The sequence below is a fragment of the Monopterus albus genome, unplaced genomic scaffold, assembly GCF_001952655.1.
Source record: "Monopterus albus unplaced genomic scaffold, M_albus_1.0 scaffold272.1, whole genome shotgun sequence".
NCBI classification, from domain to species: Eukaryota; Metazoa; Chordata; class Actinopteri; order Synbranchiformes; family Synbranchidae; genus Monopterus; species Monopterus albus.
The window spans coordinates 1,037,024-1,058,913 of NW_018128152.1; the positions used below are offsets into that span (position 1 = coordinate 1,037,024).

Consider the following 21,890-nt stretch of genomic DNA (forward strand, 5'->3'; position numbering starts at 1 on the left):
GGAGCTACTGTCATGTGACACTCTTGTCATTCGCCTGATCACCCACCTACAAGCCCGGCCACCTGGCAAACACCCGCTTCCACCCCCCACTGCAATATCTTGCCCACCTTCATGTGACCTCATCCTCTGCTGACCTGAGCCACTTGTCTCCCCTCCTTTACCTATGCCCACCGCTGCCCCCTCCCTGCAATTCTAGCACCCCGTCCTCCCCACCCCTCCACTCTTCATCCCCCGCGGCTGTGCAGCAAGGTCAGGCGGGTCACCATGTCCTCATCTGTAATCCGCTGCCATTCGTCAGCAGCCCTGGCCCAGGCTGGAGGAGAGAGAGGAGAGAAGGCGCTCCGACAAGGGGAGAATGCCCAATTAGGCAGCTGTCACACTCACACACACACACACACACACACACGCACACACAGAAGAGCTGGAGAGAGAAAGAGAGGAAGGGAGGGAGGCTGCAGAATCAGTCTACTGTCCACAGACAGCGGGATTGGGGGTTGTACATGAATCCTTTCAGCTGTGAGTGTCTGTGCATTGTTTTGGTGAGTGTGTGGAGCAGTTGGAGGGTCAAATACAGTTTAGACATGTATGACTACTATCTGATGCACGTCATTAGGAGGGGCAGCAGGATCTGCACACTTCTGAGGATACAGTAGTTATAAGAAATTTTATGACAGGGCAACTATTCTTATCTCTCAATGAAACAAGCGCTGAGTATTCTGTTAAGTGCTTCCCTTATCTGTAGCCACAAGATTGATGAGATTATCAGGGAGAAGTGGCTGGGTGCTACTGGGGACAGAAACACAGCACAGGGCAAGCTTTGTCTAATGGCCAGTTAAACCAATCCAAAGGCCGGGTCGACGCGTAACCAGCCAGAGTGGACTGTGAACTGGAGGGCTAGTGCCACACTGAAATTATTTACAGTCCCAGACTAGCAGCAGATATCAAACGGGTGACAAATATCCCATAATTGGATCATTCATCACCAGCCAACACATCTGTTTTGAGTAATGGGAAAACTAATCAGCAAAAATGATACAGGGACGACTCTACGCCAGGCACCCAGAAGATTTATGCTAGAGCGATTCAGGGCTCAAGTCTGTACCTATTGATTGTTTAGTCTAAATGCCTCTTCATTTAATCAGACGAGAGGCTCAGAATGGTACTATGCCAGCTGGGTGATGAACAGGTGTGATCCAGTGCCTGGGGGCTGGGGCACAGATAGTTTTTGGCTCCTGAGAGGAGACTCTTTGCACACTCTCTTCTTCCTTAAATGTCAAAGTTCATCAGGGTTCACTGGAGCTTCAAATCCAGCTTTGAGTGGTTAGTGTTCAAAAGGATTGCGTCACAGCTGTGAGGAGCTCTTATCCGGTAAATCCTGTCTGAGAAGAAAGTATAGTTTATAGGGTCTTAGGCTGGATGTCATACAGGCTAGATAGACATACACCTCAGGGAACATTTTCACTCAGCTACAGGTGTCTGGAGTAAACCTGTCCTCCCTGCTAGACAGTCAGCTTGCACACACATAAAATGAGGAGGACCATGCAGGCAGAGGAAAAATGTCCCATTCCATTAATAGAGGTAGAGCATGAAAAGGGGATAAACGCCGAAATCCCCTAAGCAACACTCCACAGAAAGGACTTTCTTTGCTGCAACTTGAATGCCAATTTATTATTCTTTACTTTCAATGAACCAATACTGATTTTCTACTGCATTCCACAGAAAAGTATAAACTCGGTTACTGATTACTAGCAGCACTGGACAGTAACACATTCCTTAATAGCCTGTTGCAGTTATGTGATCACTTTGTTAAACAACAGATAGCATGAGTGATTATAATTTGACATTTAGTAATTACATTACAGTTACCCATCCCAGTAACACTCTGAAATCCAATTCAGCAATGCAACAGGAAAAGACATTCTTTTATATTTTATGAAACAACAACAAAAAAAATCTATAAAGTTAATTAATGCCGTTGTAAAATCCCCATGAAGGCCCAGAGACACACTACAAGGCCTCATGGGGATACTTGTGTAATGTCCGTCCAGCTGTATCACTGTGCGACTCCACCTACCTCTCCAATTGTTATTATAATGACTCAGTGTTTTGTCGGCCAGTTCTTGCTCTGCTCTTCCAGCTCTGAAAGTACCTAAAGTGCTCCCAAGTCTAAAGCTTGTAATCTGTGATGTCATATTGATGCATAGCCTGAAGCAGCTCCATTAGTGGCCTGGAAGACAGATTTCATGGACTCACACAACGTCTGCCTGCACTTTCACATCTACAAAGACATTTGAATGACCAAAAAAACAAAAACAAAAAAAAACATATCCTTAACTCCATCCAGAATTCATCCCCCATTACAATCCAATCCAATACATATTGGTGCAAAATCAATGAGGAGGAATTTCTCCTTTTTGGTTATGGATGATAACAACTGAACTAGTGCAGGGGAATAACACACCAAGTCTAAAATACTAATCAGACTGTTGGGGAAGCTGTTTTGAAGCTACACTGGAAGAAACTGCCCTATGGAGAGATCTAGTTTGGATAACTGATGCTGCTTAGTAAAAGGGGTTCAAACTACTTTCTCAAAGAAAATATCAAATTGACAATGTACATGTGATACAACATTATAACAAATGTTACCTGAGACCTAACCAAAACACTCATATGGGATTTTCACAAGGACAAAACTGTAACGAATGTTAGTTTTTTTTTTTTTTACAAATGTGGATTTTGTATTATCTGGCTACAACTAATACTGTAAAGAAAAAAGATTTAACTTACACCTTTTAAGACTGATTGACTGACTTGAGCACTGGTCTAAAACCAAAAATCAGCCTGTTGTCTTACTTGTTAGATTTGTACTATCGGACGTGTAGAGTCGTAACAACTAAACAGCCTTCAACTTGCACCGTTTTAGACCGCATGAGCAGTTTGAACACTGCTCTAATTACTGGACCCATATTTTTACTTGTCAGAGCAGAATCTCTTCCTTAAAGGCAATTCATGCCTTGTATGTCTGCTAAGGTCGAATGATGTCATTTTTGTCATCCTCCCAGGTCTGAGAAGGTCCATGCAGACCTTGCGCAGATGCCGACATGCAGGCCAAACGTTTGTGTCCGAGTGGATTGTTTGCACAGCAAAAGCCAACTCCGCATGTGCCACAATGCTTGGAAACCGTCAGCATACCTGGACAGAAGGCGGACCCTCGATTTGGAGTATGAATAGGAACGCGTGTGCGCCCCTCGTACATGTCCACAAGGGTATGTGCAAAGCATGAATTCCCCTTTGTATGACACATGAGCAGTTCTTATCCAACTGTTTGGCACTGACAGTGTCGTTGCAGCTCACACGCAGCATGGTAATATAAAAATTAAAAAAAAATTCCTTTGCTTTCGTGGTCCAAACTCGTTGGTAGTTTCAGTAACTACACAAAAATGGCTAAAGAGTCATTGAATTACTTGAATCACTATGCAAATATGAAAGTAGTCAAACTACAAGAAAGATACTGCAAAATGGAGTTCAACTACTGCCTGTAGTTCACTGACCAGTGAACACATTACAACAATGTAAGCAAAAAGTGGGCAAGCAAGTCAGCCAATGGATATTATGTGTATATGGCACTCATTTATGCATGTTCCCACTCAATACACCTATATGATATTAAGTGATGGGTTCAGTTTTGCTATTATGATATCAAAACATAACAGCTGCTTAATATTCCAGCTGACTTTGTACATCTGTCAAAGGACACAGATGTAAAATAGATGTTTGGCCAGTGGTTTTTAACATGTGCATTCCCTAATAAAAACAATAAATAAAATGCAGAGGCTATCATTAACTCTGCTTTTAAGATCATGAAATAGTATACAACAGATGTTTTTAATCACAATATCAGTCTTGTTTAACAATGTGCAGAGTTTCCATTACATAGGGTGTAGTGGCCATCATTATTTATTATTAATGTATAATCATTCCAAGAACATGACACCCTTATAGTATAAACATTTATATATTACACAAATCTCCACATAGATATTTTGACTTGTCCTAGTAGCAAAAGCACAGGTGTTAATATCAACATTAATGATAGGTACTCTCTATTCATGAGCACCAGTAAGGCTGGGTCCAAACTACACAGTATTTGCACCTGATATGATGGTCACTGCTTGTGTGAGGCTCTTGGAAGGTGGTGCCAGGGACCAGGAACAAGAATGCAAACCCAAAATGGCATCTGAACCAGTGTGCGTGATACTGGCACAAAGGGGGCAGCAGTGGTGCAAGAAGTACTCAGATTGTTTACTTAAGTAAAAGTAGCAATACCCCAGTGTAGAAATACTCTGCTACAAGTGAAGGTCCTGCATTCAAAATGTTACTTAAGTAAAAGAACAAAAGTTTTAGCATCAAAAAATACTTGAAGTACTAAAAGTGAAAGTATTCAACTTAGGCAGAATGGCACACTTTGCATTAATGTATCATATATTTGAAATATAATTACTGATGCATTATTGTGTTCATCACATTTAATGTTGCAGCTGGTAAAAGTGGAGCTAATTTAACTAGCTTATATGGATATAATGTGAAGTACCACTGGGTAACTTGCGAATTTTCCACTGGAGATAAAGTCTTATGATGATGCTATATTTTCTCTATTAATCTGATTCTGAAAAGTAAGTAGTGACTAAAGTTATAAACTAAATGTAGTGGAGTAAAAAGCACAATTTTTGTTGCTAAAATGTAATGAAGCAGAAGTATGAAGTAGCACAAAATGAAAATACTCAAAGTACAGATACTTCAAAACTGTACTGAAGTACAGCACATGAGTAAATGTACTTAGTTACTTTCTACCACTCAGGGGCAGTATGGTTGTTTTTTAAAATGAAAAGTAGCTAGCCAGCCGATGTAAGATACGTCACATGGCTGAATGTTAGTCAGAATGCTAAAGTTAACTGTGTCATGGTAACCTTGGTTGTTAAGAAATTTACTAATTTGATTCAGTCTCATATGCCAAGTGTTAATAATAATAATAATAATAATAATAATAATAATAATAATAATAATAATAATGTTTTTCTCACATTTGTTGTGAACAAAAGAGTAATCTGGGCTCCTATTGGTCAGCGTCTCCCCAGCACACCGTAGAAGTAGAAACATTTCGACATGCTAGACTTTGTGTCTGGATGTCATGACTTGTCGTTTGTTTACTATGATACGCTATACAAAATAAAATGATCTGCTGTCATGCTTGTGGTCAGCTTGGTCAAACTATTGCCAGGCTTAGGGGAGCGTGCAAAATGTAACACAGACTTTTCATGTGGTTAGACAAGGTCAAGCAGTGTGTACTTCCAATCACATTACCATAGCTGCTAGCCATGGTCTCCTGCAAAAATTCAGAAAGACTCATCTGCACTTTGAGAAAATATTTGCCAGCTAGGACAATAAATTCTAGCTAGGCGTTAGTACAGCCTCCATACTGCAGGGTTAGTTGTAACACGGCGTTACATCTAACCCCGCTTATGTAAACAATGACAAGAAGTTATTTCTTTGGAAACAATCCATATTTTGCTGACCTGTGGACAAAAAACAAAATATCATGCTACATTTATATATAATTTGACATGTACGTTTGGTACTTATCAGTTGATCATTCTGTCATAAATGCACTATGGTTGGGAAATATCCTTGTTTGATACAACACAGAATTATATTGAATTTATTTTGTTTGCACCTATTTATCAGACTATTCTTGCCAGTGTTACAACTAACCCTCTGTCTGTTGAAATTAACTCCACCCATGGGGTAAGTTGCAACATCGTGTCTCCTGTCATTTTCATTGTGATTGTACAAGAACAGTAGGTGCTAGAAATAAAGTCCAAGTGTTGAGTTGCAGCAGAAAAGTACGTATATGTTGCTTGTGCAAAAACATGATTGTTCCAACTCAAATTTTTTAAATATTTCACAAAATCCAAAATGTGTTAGGTTGTACCCCGCGCCCCCCTAAATAGTGTAATCTGCACCAGGCATAGGACTTGACAGTGTGACAGAGAACCAGCAAAAACAACACTAGGACTCTGACACTGATGCAGCATATTATTTTTACCTGTGCTTTTCCTACTGACATATCAAAATGTTCTCTTTTTAAAAGGCCTGGTGTCACTACCTCACCACGAGTATTTGTCTGACGAGTGGGAAACACTGACGCCAACATGAGCACTTCAGGAACCCACCAAATGTGCAGGATAACACAAATTTGCAGGCTTGACACAATTAAAATGGTGGATAAATGTATCAAAAATGTTTAGATTTACACTGCAGCCTTTTAGTTGCCATTAGTAATGAATTTAACATACAATAAGCAGCAGCAGTTACAAGGCCTGTGACCAACTCTACTTTCTGTTTGAAACCACCTACAGATGCACTACATTTGGCCTGTACAGTAGCATGTGCTTTGCAGTGAAAGCTGATTTGTGGAATGTGGAATTTATTTAAGCTACAGCTCACTTGATCCAAACCCTCAAAATGAGGAACATTTGCCATTGGATTGCTGTCCCTTTAAATAACTTTAAGACCTTTTTTTCCTCTTCTCTACCTCCCTCCCCTGAGGTTTATCACTGACTCGTCTCTCTTCCATCTTTCTCTCTCTCTCACACACACACACACACACACACACGCTGACTGTATGTGTGGCTGGCAACTACAAAGCAGTTAACCAAGCATCTCTTGGCTCTGTGCAGAGAGAATAAGACACTCTCATTACTGCCCTTTAAAAGCTCTTTCCTTCACAAAATCCACAGTAGAACCAGACACTGGTGCAGAAACAGGAAAGAATCAGCCACTTAAAGGCTACTTTTCCTCTTACAGTTCAGTTCCATGTTTGTGTGCATGTCATGGTTGATGGTTATCTGCCCCCCCCAACCAAATGCCCCTCTCAACCTATTCCCCTTTCCTGTTCCTCTTTCATGTCACATGGCTGGCTCTTATGACCTTGAGCAGCAACGCTGGCACAGCAAGAGCAAGAGCTGCCTCGCCTGCAGGCACCCTTGGACTGGATCTGCAAGACAGAGGGGAGAAAAAAAACTTCACGCGGCCTGATAGACATCTCAGCTCTCCTCCTACCTCCACGCATATCGTCCCCTTTTCTCTTCAGCCCTTTTATTCAATCTACGCCACTCCTTATCTGTTCCCCCTGGTGGGAAGAGATTTATCGAGATGCTGTATCTTTAACCTCTCTATCAGACTGAGATAGAAACAGAATTTCAAAATGTCTCTGCATGGATTTATTTTTAAACTACAACCTCCTCCACCTCCCCCTCCTACATGCACAAGCCTCGTGCCATTTCCGGAAAGGGGATGGTGGGGATTTATAGAATACACCTGTGTGATGAGACTGCCATCCACTCTAGAGCTGTTGTTTATGTACAAGAAAATTCCAGACTGTTTTTCCTGCATGCTCTGTTCTGCTCTGAGCCACTGGCACACAGTGACTTGTAGCTTCAAAACAAATACCCCAGCCTCTGTTCCAAGGATGAGACTTGGCTTACCAGCCAATCAATTCTCCGCCTTAGAGAGGGGGTGGTCTCTCCGAGTCAATGTTTTGACAGGTTGATAATGCCCTGCTAGGTCCTAATGATCTCTGATTTTCCACAGTAAACACCATGGTCCAGAGTCCAAAGTCTGGCTCTGCACTTGTCAAACTATACTCTTGCATAAGTGCTGAGCTTAGTCTACTGTAAAAGCACAAAGAAGGGTTTAATCACCATGCAAATATTGTGGCACCTTCCCTGTGAGTCAGGCCACCAAAGTTCAAGTACTAAAGTAAATATTTACAATGCCCTGTTAAATACTTGGTGTTTGAAAATTCATAAAAGGCCATACACACATTGCAGAGTCGTGTGTGTGCACAGGACTGTATTGGTGATTTGGACACTCTGAGGTGGCTCCAGCCCTCCTATTGGTTTTCTTCATGCCTGACCTTTCAAAACTGTAATGTTATCACATGTCATATGAAGGCCTGCTAGAAACCATCTGCTAAAGGTGTTGTGGTGGCTTACAATAACCAAAATGAAAATAAAAAAAACAAAAACAAAAACACACACAAACACACAACGCTGGCTAGAGTGGCGCTGTACTGGTTCTAACTGGTTTACTGCTCAACATTTCACACCTTCACACACACACTCACATTCCTCGTGGGGACTTCACATTGACTTACATTCAGTTCCTATCCTAACCTCACCCTAACCTTAAACCATGTTGTCACTCTAAAATTCAGTGAATCACATGCTAAGATGGGAGCAGCCTTTGGTCCACACAAGAGAGGTCGAGTCCCCACAGTGTGAGTGTGCTGAGTCCCCATAATGTGAGTAATACCAAGGGCGCGCACACACACACACACACACACACACACACAGAAAGGAAGATGGTGACACGTATATGCCCCCCCTGGAGCTGTTGTTGAGCGACATGAGCCATGAGCAGTCTCCTCAATTAGCATTAAGGGGCTTTTGCACAGAGTTCTGGAGCTAAGAATAACATTAGACAGGTCTGCTGCCCGGCAGTGGCAGGGCTCAGGAGCTGTGGCGCTGAGGAGAGTAGGGAGTGTGTACTAACACACTATTCTTGCTGCTAATCCGATCCCGTGTTTAGCCCCACCTCAGGATATTGTTATGTTTGTTAGGTGTAACACCTTGGCTAATAAGGCTGTTTTTAACAGAGCAAAACCAATATGATTAACATTAGCCAGGAATGATACAAGTAAGTGGAAAGACACAAACTCAAATGAGTCTTGTGTTTATTTGCTATGAAATCCATCCCATCAAAAATCTAAATAATCTAGTTTTCATAATGGGGAGATTGGTGTGTTGAAATATTAAAAGCCCCACTATAGATCCCCGTTGCAGAAGAGCCAAATTGCGGAATCAGTTGTAGAGGCACCACATCGTCCTGGGAGATTCATTACAGGCAGATTTGTTCCACATAGTGAAATATGAGTGAGCTCTACTGCCTGAAAATTGCATAGCTCCATAAGCACACCCCAATGCAAGAATAAGCCCTGATTTTCAGTTCTAAAAGTCTTAGCTCTGCACAACAACCACAGCAATTATTTGTAAGGAGGAGATCAAACCCAGTGTTTATCTCACTTTGTCTGTCTGAGACACAAAGGATATGAAACATTGAGCGACACAGGCCCATATCAAATCGATATCAAAAATGTATGGTGACCGTGTATAATTTCTTTCCCCCAGCTTGAGGGCAATTTGCCAAAACTCAACATAAGCAAAATGTAACTATCAATAAGTCTTCTTTTAACATAACAGCAAACATCAGACATTTTAGGCCAGCACCGCCCAGATTCCCTGAAAATGCTTACCACAATGAGTTAAAAAAAAAAAAAACAACTTTTTTTTTGGTCAGAAATAATAATACCTCTTGAGGGCTCATGTAAGCAAATTATCTGTTGACATGTCTGGTTTTGGCACAGATGATATGCAAAGAGGTCACTGCAGCTGAATAAGCATCTGTATCACTCATTTCTAAACCACAGTTGAACCTGATACAGTAAATAACCTGACCTGAATAAAATCGAGCAAGCTATATTTAGAAAACAGCACCTGTGTGTCAGAGAAAGAGAAAAGTGAAAAGATCCTTCACTTAAAAGCGTGTGTGGCTTAGGCTTTGAGCTTGTCAGGTTTGACTGCAGTAATCAAACACTATTACTGGAGACTGAAAAGGGAAGAGGGACTTATAGGAGATGGAAGAGCTTCAGAGACTCCTGCACTACTCTAAGCCTTATATTTGCTGTGTTTTTTTGAAGTGTGGGGCTGGGGAGTGAGGAGAGACCTCGGTGCTCAGCTTGGGGCGTATAATCTATGGTTCATTTGCAGCTTTTCTCCCCAGTATGACAAGCCGTTTACAAGACGTAGCCTCTGCTGCTGACCCAGTTCTGAGTGGCTGCGTCTCGCGACAAGGCCCTGCCTCCCCATCAGGCCCTGCTCCTCGTCTAACTGACGATAACACCGCCACCCTCTGCCTCTGTGAACTGTGGGAAAAAAATAGGTCACCCTGACCCACTTTTCTTCTTTCTCCCCCCTCCCTAAGATCGTGCAATGAGTTCTGCAGAGCATGATCGAGGCAGACAGTAAAAGGGAGAGAGAAAGGGGAAAAAAGTGAAAAAAAGACTTCTCTGTTGTGAGTCCCTGCTTTCTGGTGATGCATCCCCGTGGCCTTTGGAACCAAAGCGACCCTTATCAGCTAGCCAGCTGTATGTTTGGTATAAACCCTCCCACGCTGTGATACAACAACTGCTCCCGAGGTTAAACACCATCTACAGGCCTCACCAGTCCACCCCAGCTCCCAACTTCTGTAGGCAGCCATTATCTCATGTCTTACTCAGAATGCTAAATGGGACCCTCTGCCTTATTTAAACACAGACGTACACACAGCTTTTTTACAGTAATTTAACACCCATGAAGGTATGACATGTCACCCAGCCAGAAAAAATATGAGCCTTTCTTGGCTAGGGGAGAAATTACGGCTAGCCGAGTTGGGAGCTGCCCTAATGCCTGGTAGCATGACACTGGTCCCTTTGAATCCCTCTGTGTGGGGTGGGACAGCTCATGATATAGCTCAAATCACGCATGGTGCCCTCATGCAAACCCCTCATTAAGCGACGGTCATTCATGCACTGCATTTAATTCCTCTGACAACAGTTGGTACTTTCATTCATCTATAAAACAGGTAGTTTGTTCTGCAACACCCTTTGTTTCAGTGCTGGATTCCTGTTTGAACCCAGTGTGAAATGCCTAATCAACACACACCTTTGAATGCTAATTTAAATATTAATGTGCCAGGCAAAAATCATCACAATCATCACTCACTGGTGCCTTGGTGTCGCTTAGCAACCTTTGTTTAGCTCCTATTGAAGAGCTATATTTGTAGGAGTGAGAGTGACATTTAATTGTTAACTTTTAAAACCTTTTACTTCAAAAAGATTTACTGAACTGCACAATTCTACTTCAGCTGTAGTGCGCTACCTTTTAAATAGCTGTAGTAAGCCACTCACTGTGCATTACAGCGATTTGTCACATCTCAGCCTTTTTAAAACCACAAAATGACTTTTGTACATAAAGTTTGATTACACAAAGCTCTTACAAATAAGACAAATAGCTCTCGAAACATTAGCGTTAGCACCTCAGTGTCACACAGTGTGCACATACAGGAACATTAGTCCCACCAGATGCTAGCAATTACATGCGTTTGCATGTGTATTCATTTGCATCAGCCACAGTTTGAGAATGTGCTTTTAAACAACCAGAGGAGGGTTGACCTGCTGCTAAACTCTCACCAGCTTGGTGAGAGCCCCTGCGTGCTAATGGTGACCTAGTGCACACAGACATGTTGGTGTCTCAGAGACGAGTCATGAAGCCTGCTGTTCCACTTTCCTCTGCTGCTAGACACACCGCAAAACCTACACACTGTATCTTACTTTTATATTTGCAGTGCAGCAAATATGACCAGAGACAGAGAGAAAATGGCTGTTTGAAGAAGTCAAATAGGGTGTCAGGTCAGCTTTTTTCCCCAGCAGGGGCTAGTAGAGGTTCTAGTTCCAGTTAAAGGGGGTGGATGTAGGTCGAGCCCAGCCTCCTCATAAGCACCAAGGTCAGTGCTGAATGGAAGGGAAGGTGGCTTAGAGAGAAAGACGCCCTGGATAAACCACATTCATCTGACTCTTGGGCCAGCACTAGCCCCAGACATGTAAACACAGTTACACAAGCTCCTCTGGTCTAACCCCAGGTGTGCATACAGTATACGTGTGTGGATGTGTGTACATAAAAGATCGTGCAAGTTATACAAGCCTTACTGTAGCTTCCATTTCCTTTAATAAGGTAAACAAGGTTTAACTTAAATATGAGTGACAGTTGTGTTGCTCTTTTCTGACATAATGCACTTATACAAAAGGAGCAACTCTGATGGTCTGAAACTCAGCATCCAAATAATACAAGTTACAGCTTCCTTTGGTGTGTGAGTGATCCCGATGTGTATCCAGGGGGACAGATATTGATGTCTGCTTTTAAATGTTCAATTCTAGCATGTGATCACCTTTATTTAAGTCCTGTCTAACAAGACAACTCTCTGCACAATTAAACAATACTACATTTAAATTTAAATATTTGTCAAACACAACTCAAAAAATGTGAAAATTACAAAGAGCTCAGCTGGTTCATTTGACTAGGGTGTCAGGTATCATTGTAATAGATACAAGCAACATACACTCATCTGAATCACTTAGCTCTGTTTTCCTTTCCAGATAAACTGTGGTCAGCAGCGACTAATGCAACAGTCTTGTGTAATACTTAGTGGCTCCTGCACAATCAGTTAGTTTTATTAAAGCTGAAGAATATGGTATGACTCAGCCTGGGTTCTAATAATGCTATATTAGAATGACAAGCACAGCATTTGGGAATTACTGGCGCTTGGTCCTATGGGCAGTGAAAACAAGAAATGGAATTAGTTCTTTTTTGTTTCGTATGGAGGCCTGTGTGCAGCCTGGATGCCTTTCATGTCAGATACAGGATTGCGCTCATTTCAGGGGGTAGAACAGCTAAACAAATGATCTGATTAGGTTCCTTATTATTATCACCACAAGCTTAGAATTTACAGTAGATGACATTACTGATCATTTTTCATCATTTCACAAAATGTTTTCTTTTGCCGGATTTAATTTACTCAGTTCAAAGTAGCATTTGGGTGCAACATTTCAGATTAAAAACAAAAGATTCACTAGCTTCTCTCCCTGCTGTTCTGCTCTCATGGGCTGAAAAGTCAACAACAACTTTTCTACTGTCTAAGAGGACATGTTTACAATTTAGGTTGTCATTATAAATATTTTAAATGATACTTGGTCCATAAACAAAGGCAGCCTGGCATTTAAAGAATAGATAAAAAGTGCCCTGATTTTCATTTTGTGTCACATGCACTATATGGGAACATTGTATCATAATAGGCTTCAGCTAACCTGAAATAACCCAAGCAATACAGCGCATTCCTGTGACTCTCTGGTTTTCCAAATATATTGAGGACAGAGCTCAATTTTCTGAAAAAATGAAAAGTGATTGACAAGTATGTGCAAAGACTGGCATTTGGCTAGGTTGTATTAAAGCAGTTTTAACAAAGTGGGCCAGGACCCTGATTTATCCAGCCATATGGTAAACACATCCAAATAGCAGAAATGTTAACATACTAGCATAAAAATACTCTGAAGCAGAGATAGTAGCACGCTCTAAAGTGAGACAGTGAGCCAGTGTGGTTTTAAACAGCAGGGCAGCTGGAGGAAGTGAGTGAAGGCAATAACCCAGATCCTAGCAGCAAGCTCACCCTGGGCATGAATCACTCTGGACATGAGACAACCTTCTCCTGACATATGCTGGTATCAGTGATTGAGAATTGAGGAGATGACTAAACATGCTCAGTTCATCCCCACGGTCAAACAGGGTGGAAACTTGTGGCCAGTCATTCCCAGCCATTCAGATAAGGGGATGGATCACTGGAGCTGCACTGCTCCGTCTGACATGACCTTAACCCTGTTTGACCTTGTAGTGATTGCTCAACTGAATGATGGCCCCTGCAGCTGCATGCAGGGCTGTGGCAAGTGTCTCCACCCCCTTTCCCTCGTGGACATTCACAGTTGGGAGAGAGGAGAGGGGGTGAGGCTGGCTGGAGGGTGTCAGATGATTGGATCTCCTTATGGAGAGTTACTTAAAAAGCCTCCTCAGCAATCAGGTCAAGGTCGTGATCCAGTTTAATGCCAAAGGCAAAGAGAGAAGTTTGTGTATGTGTGTGTATGGGAAGGTGCACAAAGACAGATGAGAGGGAGGAAGGGTGACTACATACTCCTCTACATGTTCAGCAGTCCTGGGTCCTTGATAACTTGAAAACACAAGCAATGATTCGATTAGCTGTATTAATCTTCCTGCTTAGTGGACACTTTTATTCAAAGTCACTTACACAGTTATCACTCTTGCACATCTCTTTCCATTTCTACAGCTGGACATTTACTGGAGGAATCCAGGTTAATTGCCTTTGCTCAAGGGCAGAGGGTGAGCAGAGTATGAGCCAGCAATCGTCTGGTCACCAGTCCATTTTTCCTAAGTAATAGGTCATATGGCTGCCTCCAGTCATGAGCCCAGCGCTTTCCATCACCCCTCAAACAGCCACTTTACTACTGTGAGCCTCCTAACACAGTTATGAGAAAGCTCTACTTCTGCACCACAGTCTTTTGGTCTGTTTACTCTGCTCTAGTGAGGATGCACTGAATAACATCACCTCACTAATGGATTTACAAGTGGGCTGGAGGTTCACTAAAGGACAGCAAGTTTCAGACATTCAAGGGACCACTTTGAGTGGCTGGTGTTGTGCAAAATGTCTTCGGCCCTTCCTTTGTGGTGTGGGAATGCATTCTTTTTTTTAAATATGTAGAGTTCTAAGGTATTTACTCAAAGTGCAATGAGTCATTTATAAATTCAATGACAAATTTAAAATGGAGAGAAGAGCATCTGAAACGTACTAAGAGCTTTTACAGGGCTGGACTTCATGCATCTCAGAAGACACACTAACGAACTCTGATTCTGAATGGACAATAAATTGTCTTCCTTGGGATATCGTGGAAAAATGTAGAATTCTGGGTGGAATTCAGTGACATTCCTCTACTGAAAACCTTGGTAATGTGCTGCAGATCTATCTGAACTCACATAGCTCCGACTCTCCACGGCCACCAGCTCAGGTCCCTTGTTGCCCAGCAACAACTCAGCTCATCACTAGAAGCCACAAGTTACACAGTTACAATTCAAGCCAAATGAGGATTTGGAGTATGCAGCATGTAACATCATTCAGCAAGTTATATCCAGCTTCTAGAAGATATGAGTCTGAATGAATGAGGAAGTGGGAAAATCCCAACTCTTGCATTTTCCACACATCTTGCAAAGTCAAGTGATGTCAAAGTGTGTCAGTGTTCACGGGGTTACACCGACAATAACAAATATGGAGAGTAGAATGTTGTAGTATAAACTCTGAAATGTTGTTGAGCTGCAGGTATAAAAGAGCAGCTTGCAGGTACAAAGCTTAATGATGCCTGAATTTACCAGAACTTTGCCCATTTTGCTATGGAAATAAATCTCAGGGACATAACCTCGAAGCACATAATGCATAACCATCCCCGGCTCCCTGTCTTCCCCCATCCTTCCCTCCCTTCCTCCCTCCCCTATCGTCCTGTGTAATATATCCATCATTCATTCATAAATTCTGAAAACTCCTCTTTAGTTAATTGCTTGGGAAAATTTAATTTCAAATGAAAGCCTTTAAAAGAGAAAGATATAATTAAGTTGCAGGGATCTCTCTGCCCCCTCCTTATCCGGGGGCGGGAGCGAGGGGACATGTGCTGTGAGCTGTGCAGCTCTGCACCGCACTGCTCCATGTCAGGGAAGTCATACACCCATGTTTAAAGCAGAATGTTACATAAAGCCTCCCCCTCTGCACAGGCTTACTGCACCAGACACTGTGTCCTTGCCTGGGCTGCTCAAGGTTCCCAAAAGGACAAGCTGCTAAGAAGTTGGGAAGGACGGGGCCCAGTGATAGCATGCTGTGACAACCTTGGACTTTGAATTCAGCGCCAGACAGGCTCATGCATCAATCCCTCAACTTACAAAGACAAGCCACTAACCTTGACGAGGCCAGGGGCTCTTCAGGAATGAGTGGCATTTTCACTTAGCCCCAGCTTCTCCTCCTCACTCCTGCCACATAACCTGGTTAAAATAAGACAGAGTTGAATAACAGCCAACCTCAGTCTCTGGACTTGGTGACCTGTTCTTCTAGCCTGCAACCCTTAGGCTTCTTAGACCAGGCCAGGGACAATTTCAATAACACATATGGCTGCAATACAAACAGTAGCCTTGTCTGATGTCTGCTGTTTGACTGAGGTATAACGTAAACTCACGTGAATCTATGTTTGCTATAATCCTTAGGATCAACTGCTGTAATAACACAGACTTAATTACAGCCATCCTCTGACTTTTGCTGCTAAACAATTTCAACAAAAACATGCCAGCACATATCTGTCTTGGCATTCCTCTGTAAGAAAATAAGGCAGATGCTCTTTATCACATGTACACATACTGTAGGCTGGGTATGCCTCCTCTCTAGGAGCGTCTGTCCTCATTCTCCTTGCAACCCGCCCACTCTATCACGTGTGACATTGACCTGCTTGTGGCAAAGTAGAGACCTTCCCCTTGTCTGACTGCAGCATCCTGAAGCTCACTCACCACAGTGGTAGAGATACCTTCCCACCGCACCTCTACAGCCCGGGGGCAGCTGCTCTGCTACAGAAGCAGGAGAGGCAGAGAGGGGAGGGAGGGAAGGAGCGAGGGAGGGAGGGAGTCAGTTCCTCTCTGCTTCTCTGCTGTGACCACACCAGCCTGGCCAGGAAAGAAGTCAGCTCCTCTCACATCACCCAGGAGGGCTGCTGCTCCACGCTACATCTCCTCAGTCTTTACTTAACGTATAAGAGGAGAGAGGCAATAGAGACTAGTAGTTCTGTAACCACAGTACAAGGTAGCTTGATGCTGTTCCCTTGCTCCGCTTCATTGATCGGCACAGTTAGGCTTCCACAGCTGTTGTTTCCAAACCAGGCCGATGCTTCATGTGGGTACCATGTAATTTATTTGATCTGCAATATCTCTGTCTTTTGGGCTTCTTCCCATTTAGTGCGCAAGTTCAGCAGAGTCTAAATAATTCACAGCAATTGCAATCAGCAGCAATCAATTGGTGGAGATAATTGAGGGGCCTGTCATTGCGCCAAGGCCAAGGGGAAGCATAAAGGCAGAGGGGTGGAGAGTCGGAGGTGAGACTGAAGGGGGAGGAGAACGGGGTGGGAGGGGAGTCATTCAACAGACGAGCTCTGGCTAGTATAGCTATCAGGGGTTGCAGCAGAGGCGTCCATCTTTCTCCCTCACATTTTGACATTCCAGCCCACATCCAGGAGTGATGGCTTGAAAGACGCATTTAGCAGTTCCTGCCTTGTCATCAATATGAGTCCCATTGACTCTGGTTGCCTTCTGTTCACAGCTGAAGCACCAACAGGGTGCTGTAACCGAGAGCTCTCACTAAACCCTATCTTTTAGGCAGCGCACAGTGGGAATTCTCTTCAACTGCCCACACAATGATCTTATTTCAGAAAACAAAATCAACTTCAGTAGTTCAGTGCTTCATGTCGTGATGCGGTTTCATTTAGTGGGCATTCTAGCAGCAGAATATTCTGAGAAAATATACTAATAATACATTCTGATTAGTAAATAACACAGGGTTCCACATGCTTCTGTTTATTTCTCTGCCTGAGTAATTCATGATCTTCTTGGACAGTAGAGCACTGCTGTTCATTCTAATATCTATCTATCTATCTATCTATATATAAATAATATCTATATTGCATATTCTCTTTTTCAGTTCTGTTGTATTGGCCTCAGTGGTCTATTAGTCACTACACCGACGTGAGTATCTTTACACTCAAATCACTCAAGCCTTGATGTTTCAGCTTCGTCTTTGACATATCCATTTCAAGACATTTTCCATTCCAATTTTATGCAATCTGGCCCGCTGCGATATCAGGAAGTAATACTGTACGTGATGCATGTGGGTATGTGAAAGCCATTGTGAGATAAGAGGTGTGGAGGAGGAAGCACAGAGAAGAGTCAAGATACTAAGGAGTGATAACATCCTCTTAATGGCAAACAGCTAAAAACTGACCATTTCAAACCCTGAACAACTACAGGATTGACTAGATTGTGTATTGTGCTTTTTTGCCAACTGTGGAATTTACAGCACAGTTGTATTTTAAATTTCTGCCGAAGTAGTATTGAGTATTGTTATTAACAGAAAGTGTCTAGTGTATAAATAAACAATAAGGAGAAGAATGAAAGGATGGCTTGATGAATGCTCCACACAATTATTAAAGAGCCCAAACAATTAGAAAATGAGCTTGTGGCCAATAGGTTTCTGATTTGATTCCTCAGCGGGCTGACTAAGTATGGGCCTGTAAGTAAATGAGAAATGCACTTCTCCTCCTCAGCATCTACTGTCAAAGTGCCCTTGAACAATGTTCGGTGGCCAACAACACAAGTGCTGGGCAGCTCCCAGGTCCATAATAAATCAAAAACTCTGCAGTAAATGTATGACACTTGTTCCTGTAGAGTGCACATTAGGTTGCTTTTTCACCATGTATCTCAGTGATCACACAGCAGAATGCCACCCTCAGCCTCGTCTGCCCCGCGTCTCTTACTACTGTGACTGACAAATTCACAAATGGTGGGCTTTAAGTGGTACAGAGGTGGTAGTCAGAGAGGCTGTTAGTAGAGACCGGTGTCGGGGTATGTACTCCTGAATCTGTGACATCATCCTCTATAAAAATACTATTAGATCAAACTATTTAAAGGAGTTTGGGGTAGCAGCAAGCAGGGTGATTCTGAAACGACTGAATGTTTTTCATAAAACACACCCACAAAAAAAAAAAAAAGAAAAAAAAAAGACATGCAAAGCACAACTGCATGAACACACGCACGTCAAAACATGCCGCTTCCATAGAGCAGCAGCAGTGTTTTGATGGCAGATAAGATTTGCTGTCACGAAAGACAGCCCGTGGATGGGAGAGAACAGTGGCAGAGTCCAGTCTTGTGACTGTTCACAGGCCCCAGCAGTATTTGCATTTGGCCATTTGAATGTCTCCAGGTTCTGTTGCAGGCTACTGCACATCACTCAACAGCAGCTCCCTGGACAACTGCAGATGGCTCAGTGAACTCAAGCTCCATCCAGACCACTCCAATAAAACTACTTTTTGAGTGCAACTTTAAAGTTGAGCTCTAAATGTGGAGGTTTTAGTTATCTATGGCAACAGAGGACAAGCTGAACTACCTTGAACATCCTGTGTAAGTTCAGGTCAAATAATTAAGCTGCTTAAATGCTCAACAAAAGACAGGCTAAAAGGCAGCCCCCTGGACACGCACAGCATTTAGAAGGCTTTAAAAACTTTTAACTTTTGCTAGTGTAGGTAGCAACAGCTCTGTGAAAAGTAGCACATTAACTGAGCAAACCTTTACTTAATCCTCAGATTACAACATCCAAACAGGTTGCTGCTCTGAACCTTTGAGCCTGACCTGAAGATGTACTCTGCCCTCGTTCCTGTAACTCACATCAAACTTCGGCCCCTGCCCTTTTGCCTCCAAATGGATCCAAAGTCTCATGAAGCAACAGGACATATCACCAAAATGAAGACCTACATGAAGGCAGTTACTGAAAAACATCCATCTCTGAACTCCATCAAAACATATTTGACATGATGGCACAGGGATGTGACAGGCTGCAACAGACCAACTTCACCCAGCTGCATTTTGGTCTACAGGTTGAATTAATATCCTTCCAAAACTTGACCAGTGGTTACAGACAAACTGACTTTTTTTTAGGATGTGGTGTGGCTAACAAGGCAAAACGACCATTTATGGGAACATTAACTAAGCCATGAATGGCTGTAGTTCATAAAAAAGGCCAAATATCACTTTGATACTGATGATGTTGTAGCAACAGTGATTTGTAACATGTTTAACCACCTTCACCTACACTATATTTACTGTACATGCTCAGAGGTTAATGCCATTGGCACTGGCCCCACCTGAGCGGTACTGCCACGTAAAATTCAGAAAATGACACTAGCTGGGGGCATAGAAATACATGAGGCAAATTTAAGACTTTTTTTTAGATGAAGGAGTAAACGTTCACAGTGGAGTATGTCTGGACAACCAGGGACCTGTACAATGAAGCAGCCTAAAGGCATCCAGGACAATATGGTTTAATACCAGTCACATCCGATATCAACATATAACAGCAAGTGTCTTTTCAAGGCCTCCACATTCACTTAAACCAGCAGAAAGGTTACAGAATAGTGCAACTGTGAAGTGTTTCCCATTGGTGGTGCTAAAACTACTTCACAATATGAGGGTGTCTACAGTTTTGACCCAGTGTGATAAACTACAAAACTGTATTAATGTTCCATTATCTCCTCTGACTTGGCCAGCCCAACAGTATTAAATTAACCTTTGGCCTGCCAATATCATCCAGTGTTTATTTGGTCATTAGCAGCTAAGGCAGTGGCGTTAAAGAAGCGGAAAATACACCGAAAATGAACGAAGCGGCTCCGTTTGATTGAGCCGCGCTCGGTCTGTGAGAATAAATTCATATCGGGAAATACAGCAACACATACACCGACAAATACCACTATCCTAGGCCTAATCTGCCGGTCATGGGGCAGCGGCTGTTATTTGTGACCGACCTGCTTCCAGCTCCACACGCAGCCACGGCTGTCCACTTCTTTATGCAGCGTTTTCAGCGCTATATCCAAATGCGCCTTACGACAAACAGCCTTTCCTGTCCTCGAGAAAAGACGCTGTTATCTAGGACCAGCCTGGACACCGCGTCTCCTATGCCTACCCGTGTACTGTCATTGTTTTAATTACTCGCCCATTTTTACCCCCAGCGGTATTAATGATTCTCCTGATATGACAATGCGTTTATCTGTAGCACACAGATCTCCTACCTGCGTTGTCAGCCACACAGGCGCATCGTTATTACTCGCCAGGAGGAGGCAAATCCAATGAAAACGGTCGCGTCTGTCTTGTCACTTCTGGCAGGAAACAGAAATGGCGAGGCAGGCTTTCAAAACCACAATTTTAGTCCAGAAATGCCTCGTTTTTTTGTGCCACGACTATGAGCGAGCTGAAACGTGTAGCTCGTACTGTGGAGGAATTGTTTATTGTCGGAGTCCCCTGGCTGTGCAGGAGTGAGCGGACACAGCCACACTCCTCCTCCTGTGCTGCCGCCGACACCACCCTTAAAGGAGCAAGTCCTCGGTGTGCCGCTGCCCACACACCCCCACTGCCAGCAAGGAGAAGAAGAAGAAGAAGAAGAATGGCGTTTATTTGGTTTATTTTGAGAATATATGAACGAAGCAGCTTTTATACTATTCACACAACAACAGGCACAGTCCTGTCAGCTAATAGTAGTAACACTACCACCAGCAGCCTTCAACCCACTGTATTGTGCAGCTTTTGTTTAAACAAATTTTAGCAGGACACAGAGACAAGGAAGAGCATGTGAAAACTTCATGGATAAACAGAAGATGTTTTACAGGGGTAGCCTACCAGTGGTGGAAGAGTACTCAGATTGGTTACCTCAGTAAAAGTGGCAATACCACAGTGTAAAAGTACTACAAGTAAAAGTCTCCTATTTAAATGTGTTAGCATAAAAGATACTTCAAGTACCAAAAGTAAAAGTACTCATTATACAAAATGTCACAGTTTACATCATATTATTCAATTACAGTTAGTGATATATTATTGTGTACATCACATATAATGTTGCAGATGGTAAAGATAGAGCTTATATTAACTACTTGATATGCTTATAATTTGAATTACTGCTGAGTGGCTTGTGAATTTTATTCCAAAGATAAATACGTTTTATAATTATACTATGTTTTGTTTTATTAATCTCTTTCTAAAACGTAACTAGTAACTAAATTTATCAAATAAATGTAGAGTACAAAGTACGTTTCCCTCTAAAATGTAGTCAACTCAAAGTATGAACTAATAGAAAATCAAAATACTCAAGTAAAGATATCTCAAAATTGTACTTAAGTACAATACTCAAGTAAATGTACTTAGTTACTTTCTACTTCTGTACTCCACCGATTTAACACACATGGTGACTTGCTGAGCACCAGTCAGTCTGTGAAAACAGCCGCAGACTGTTTTCTGTTGCTCTGTATGAGCTTTTTAAAGCTTGAAAAAATAACC

General features: G+C 42.5%; 1 protein-coding gene across 4 annotated transcripts in view; it reads right to left on the reverse strand.

The window, feature by feature from the left end:
* Positions 1-20,965, reverse strand: part of nrip1b (nuclear receptor interacting protein 1b) — a 36,332-nt gene extending 15,367 nt beyond the window's left edge. Inside the window, exons 1-2 of one of the 4 annotated variants that reach the window (XM_020622106.1) lie at positions 20,633-20,965; positions 6,988-7,054 (exon numbers count right to left, since the gene is read on the reverse strand). The gene's annotated coding sequence lies outside the window, so the exon portion shown is untranslated. Of the gene's footprint in view, positions 1-6,987; positions 7,055-20,368; positions 20,608-20,632 lie in introns of those variants that run through there. The other 3 variants (XM_020622107.1, XM_020622104.1, XM_020622105.1) reach the window with 3 other exon arrangements.
* Between the last annotated feature and the right edge of the window lie 925 nt (positions 20,966-21,890).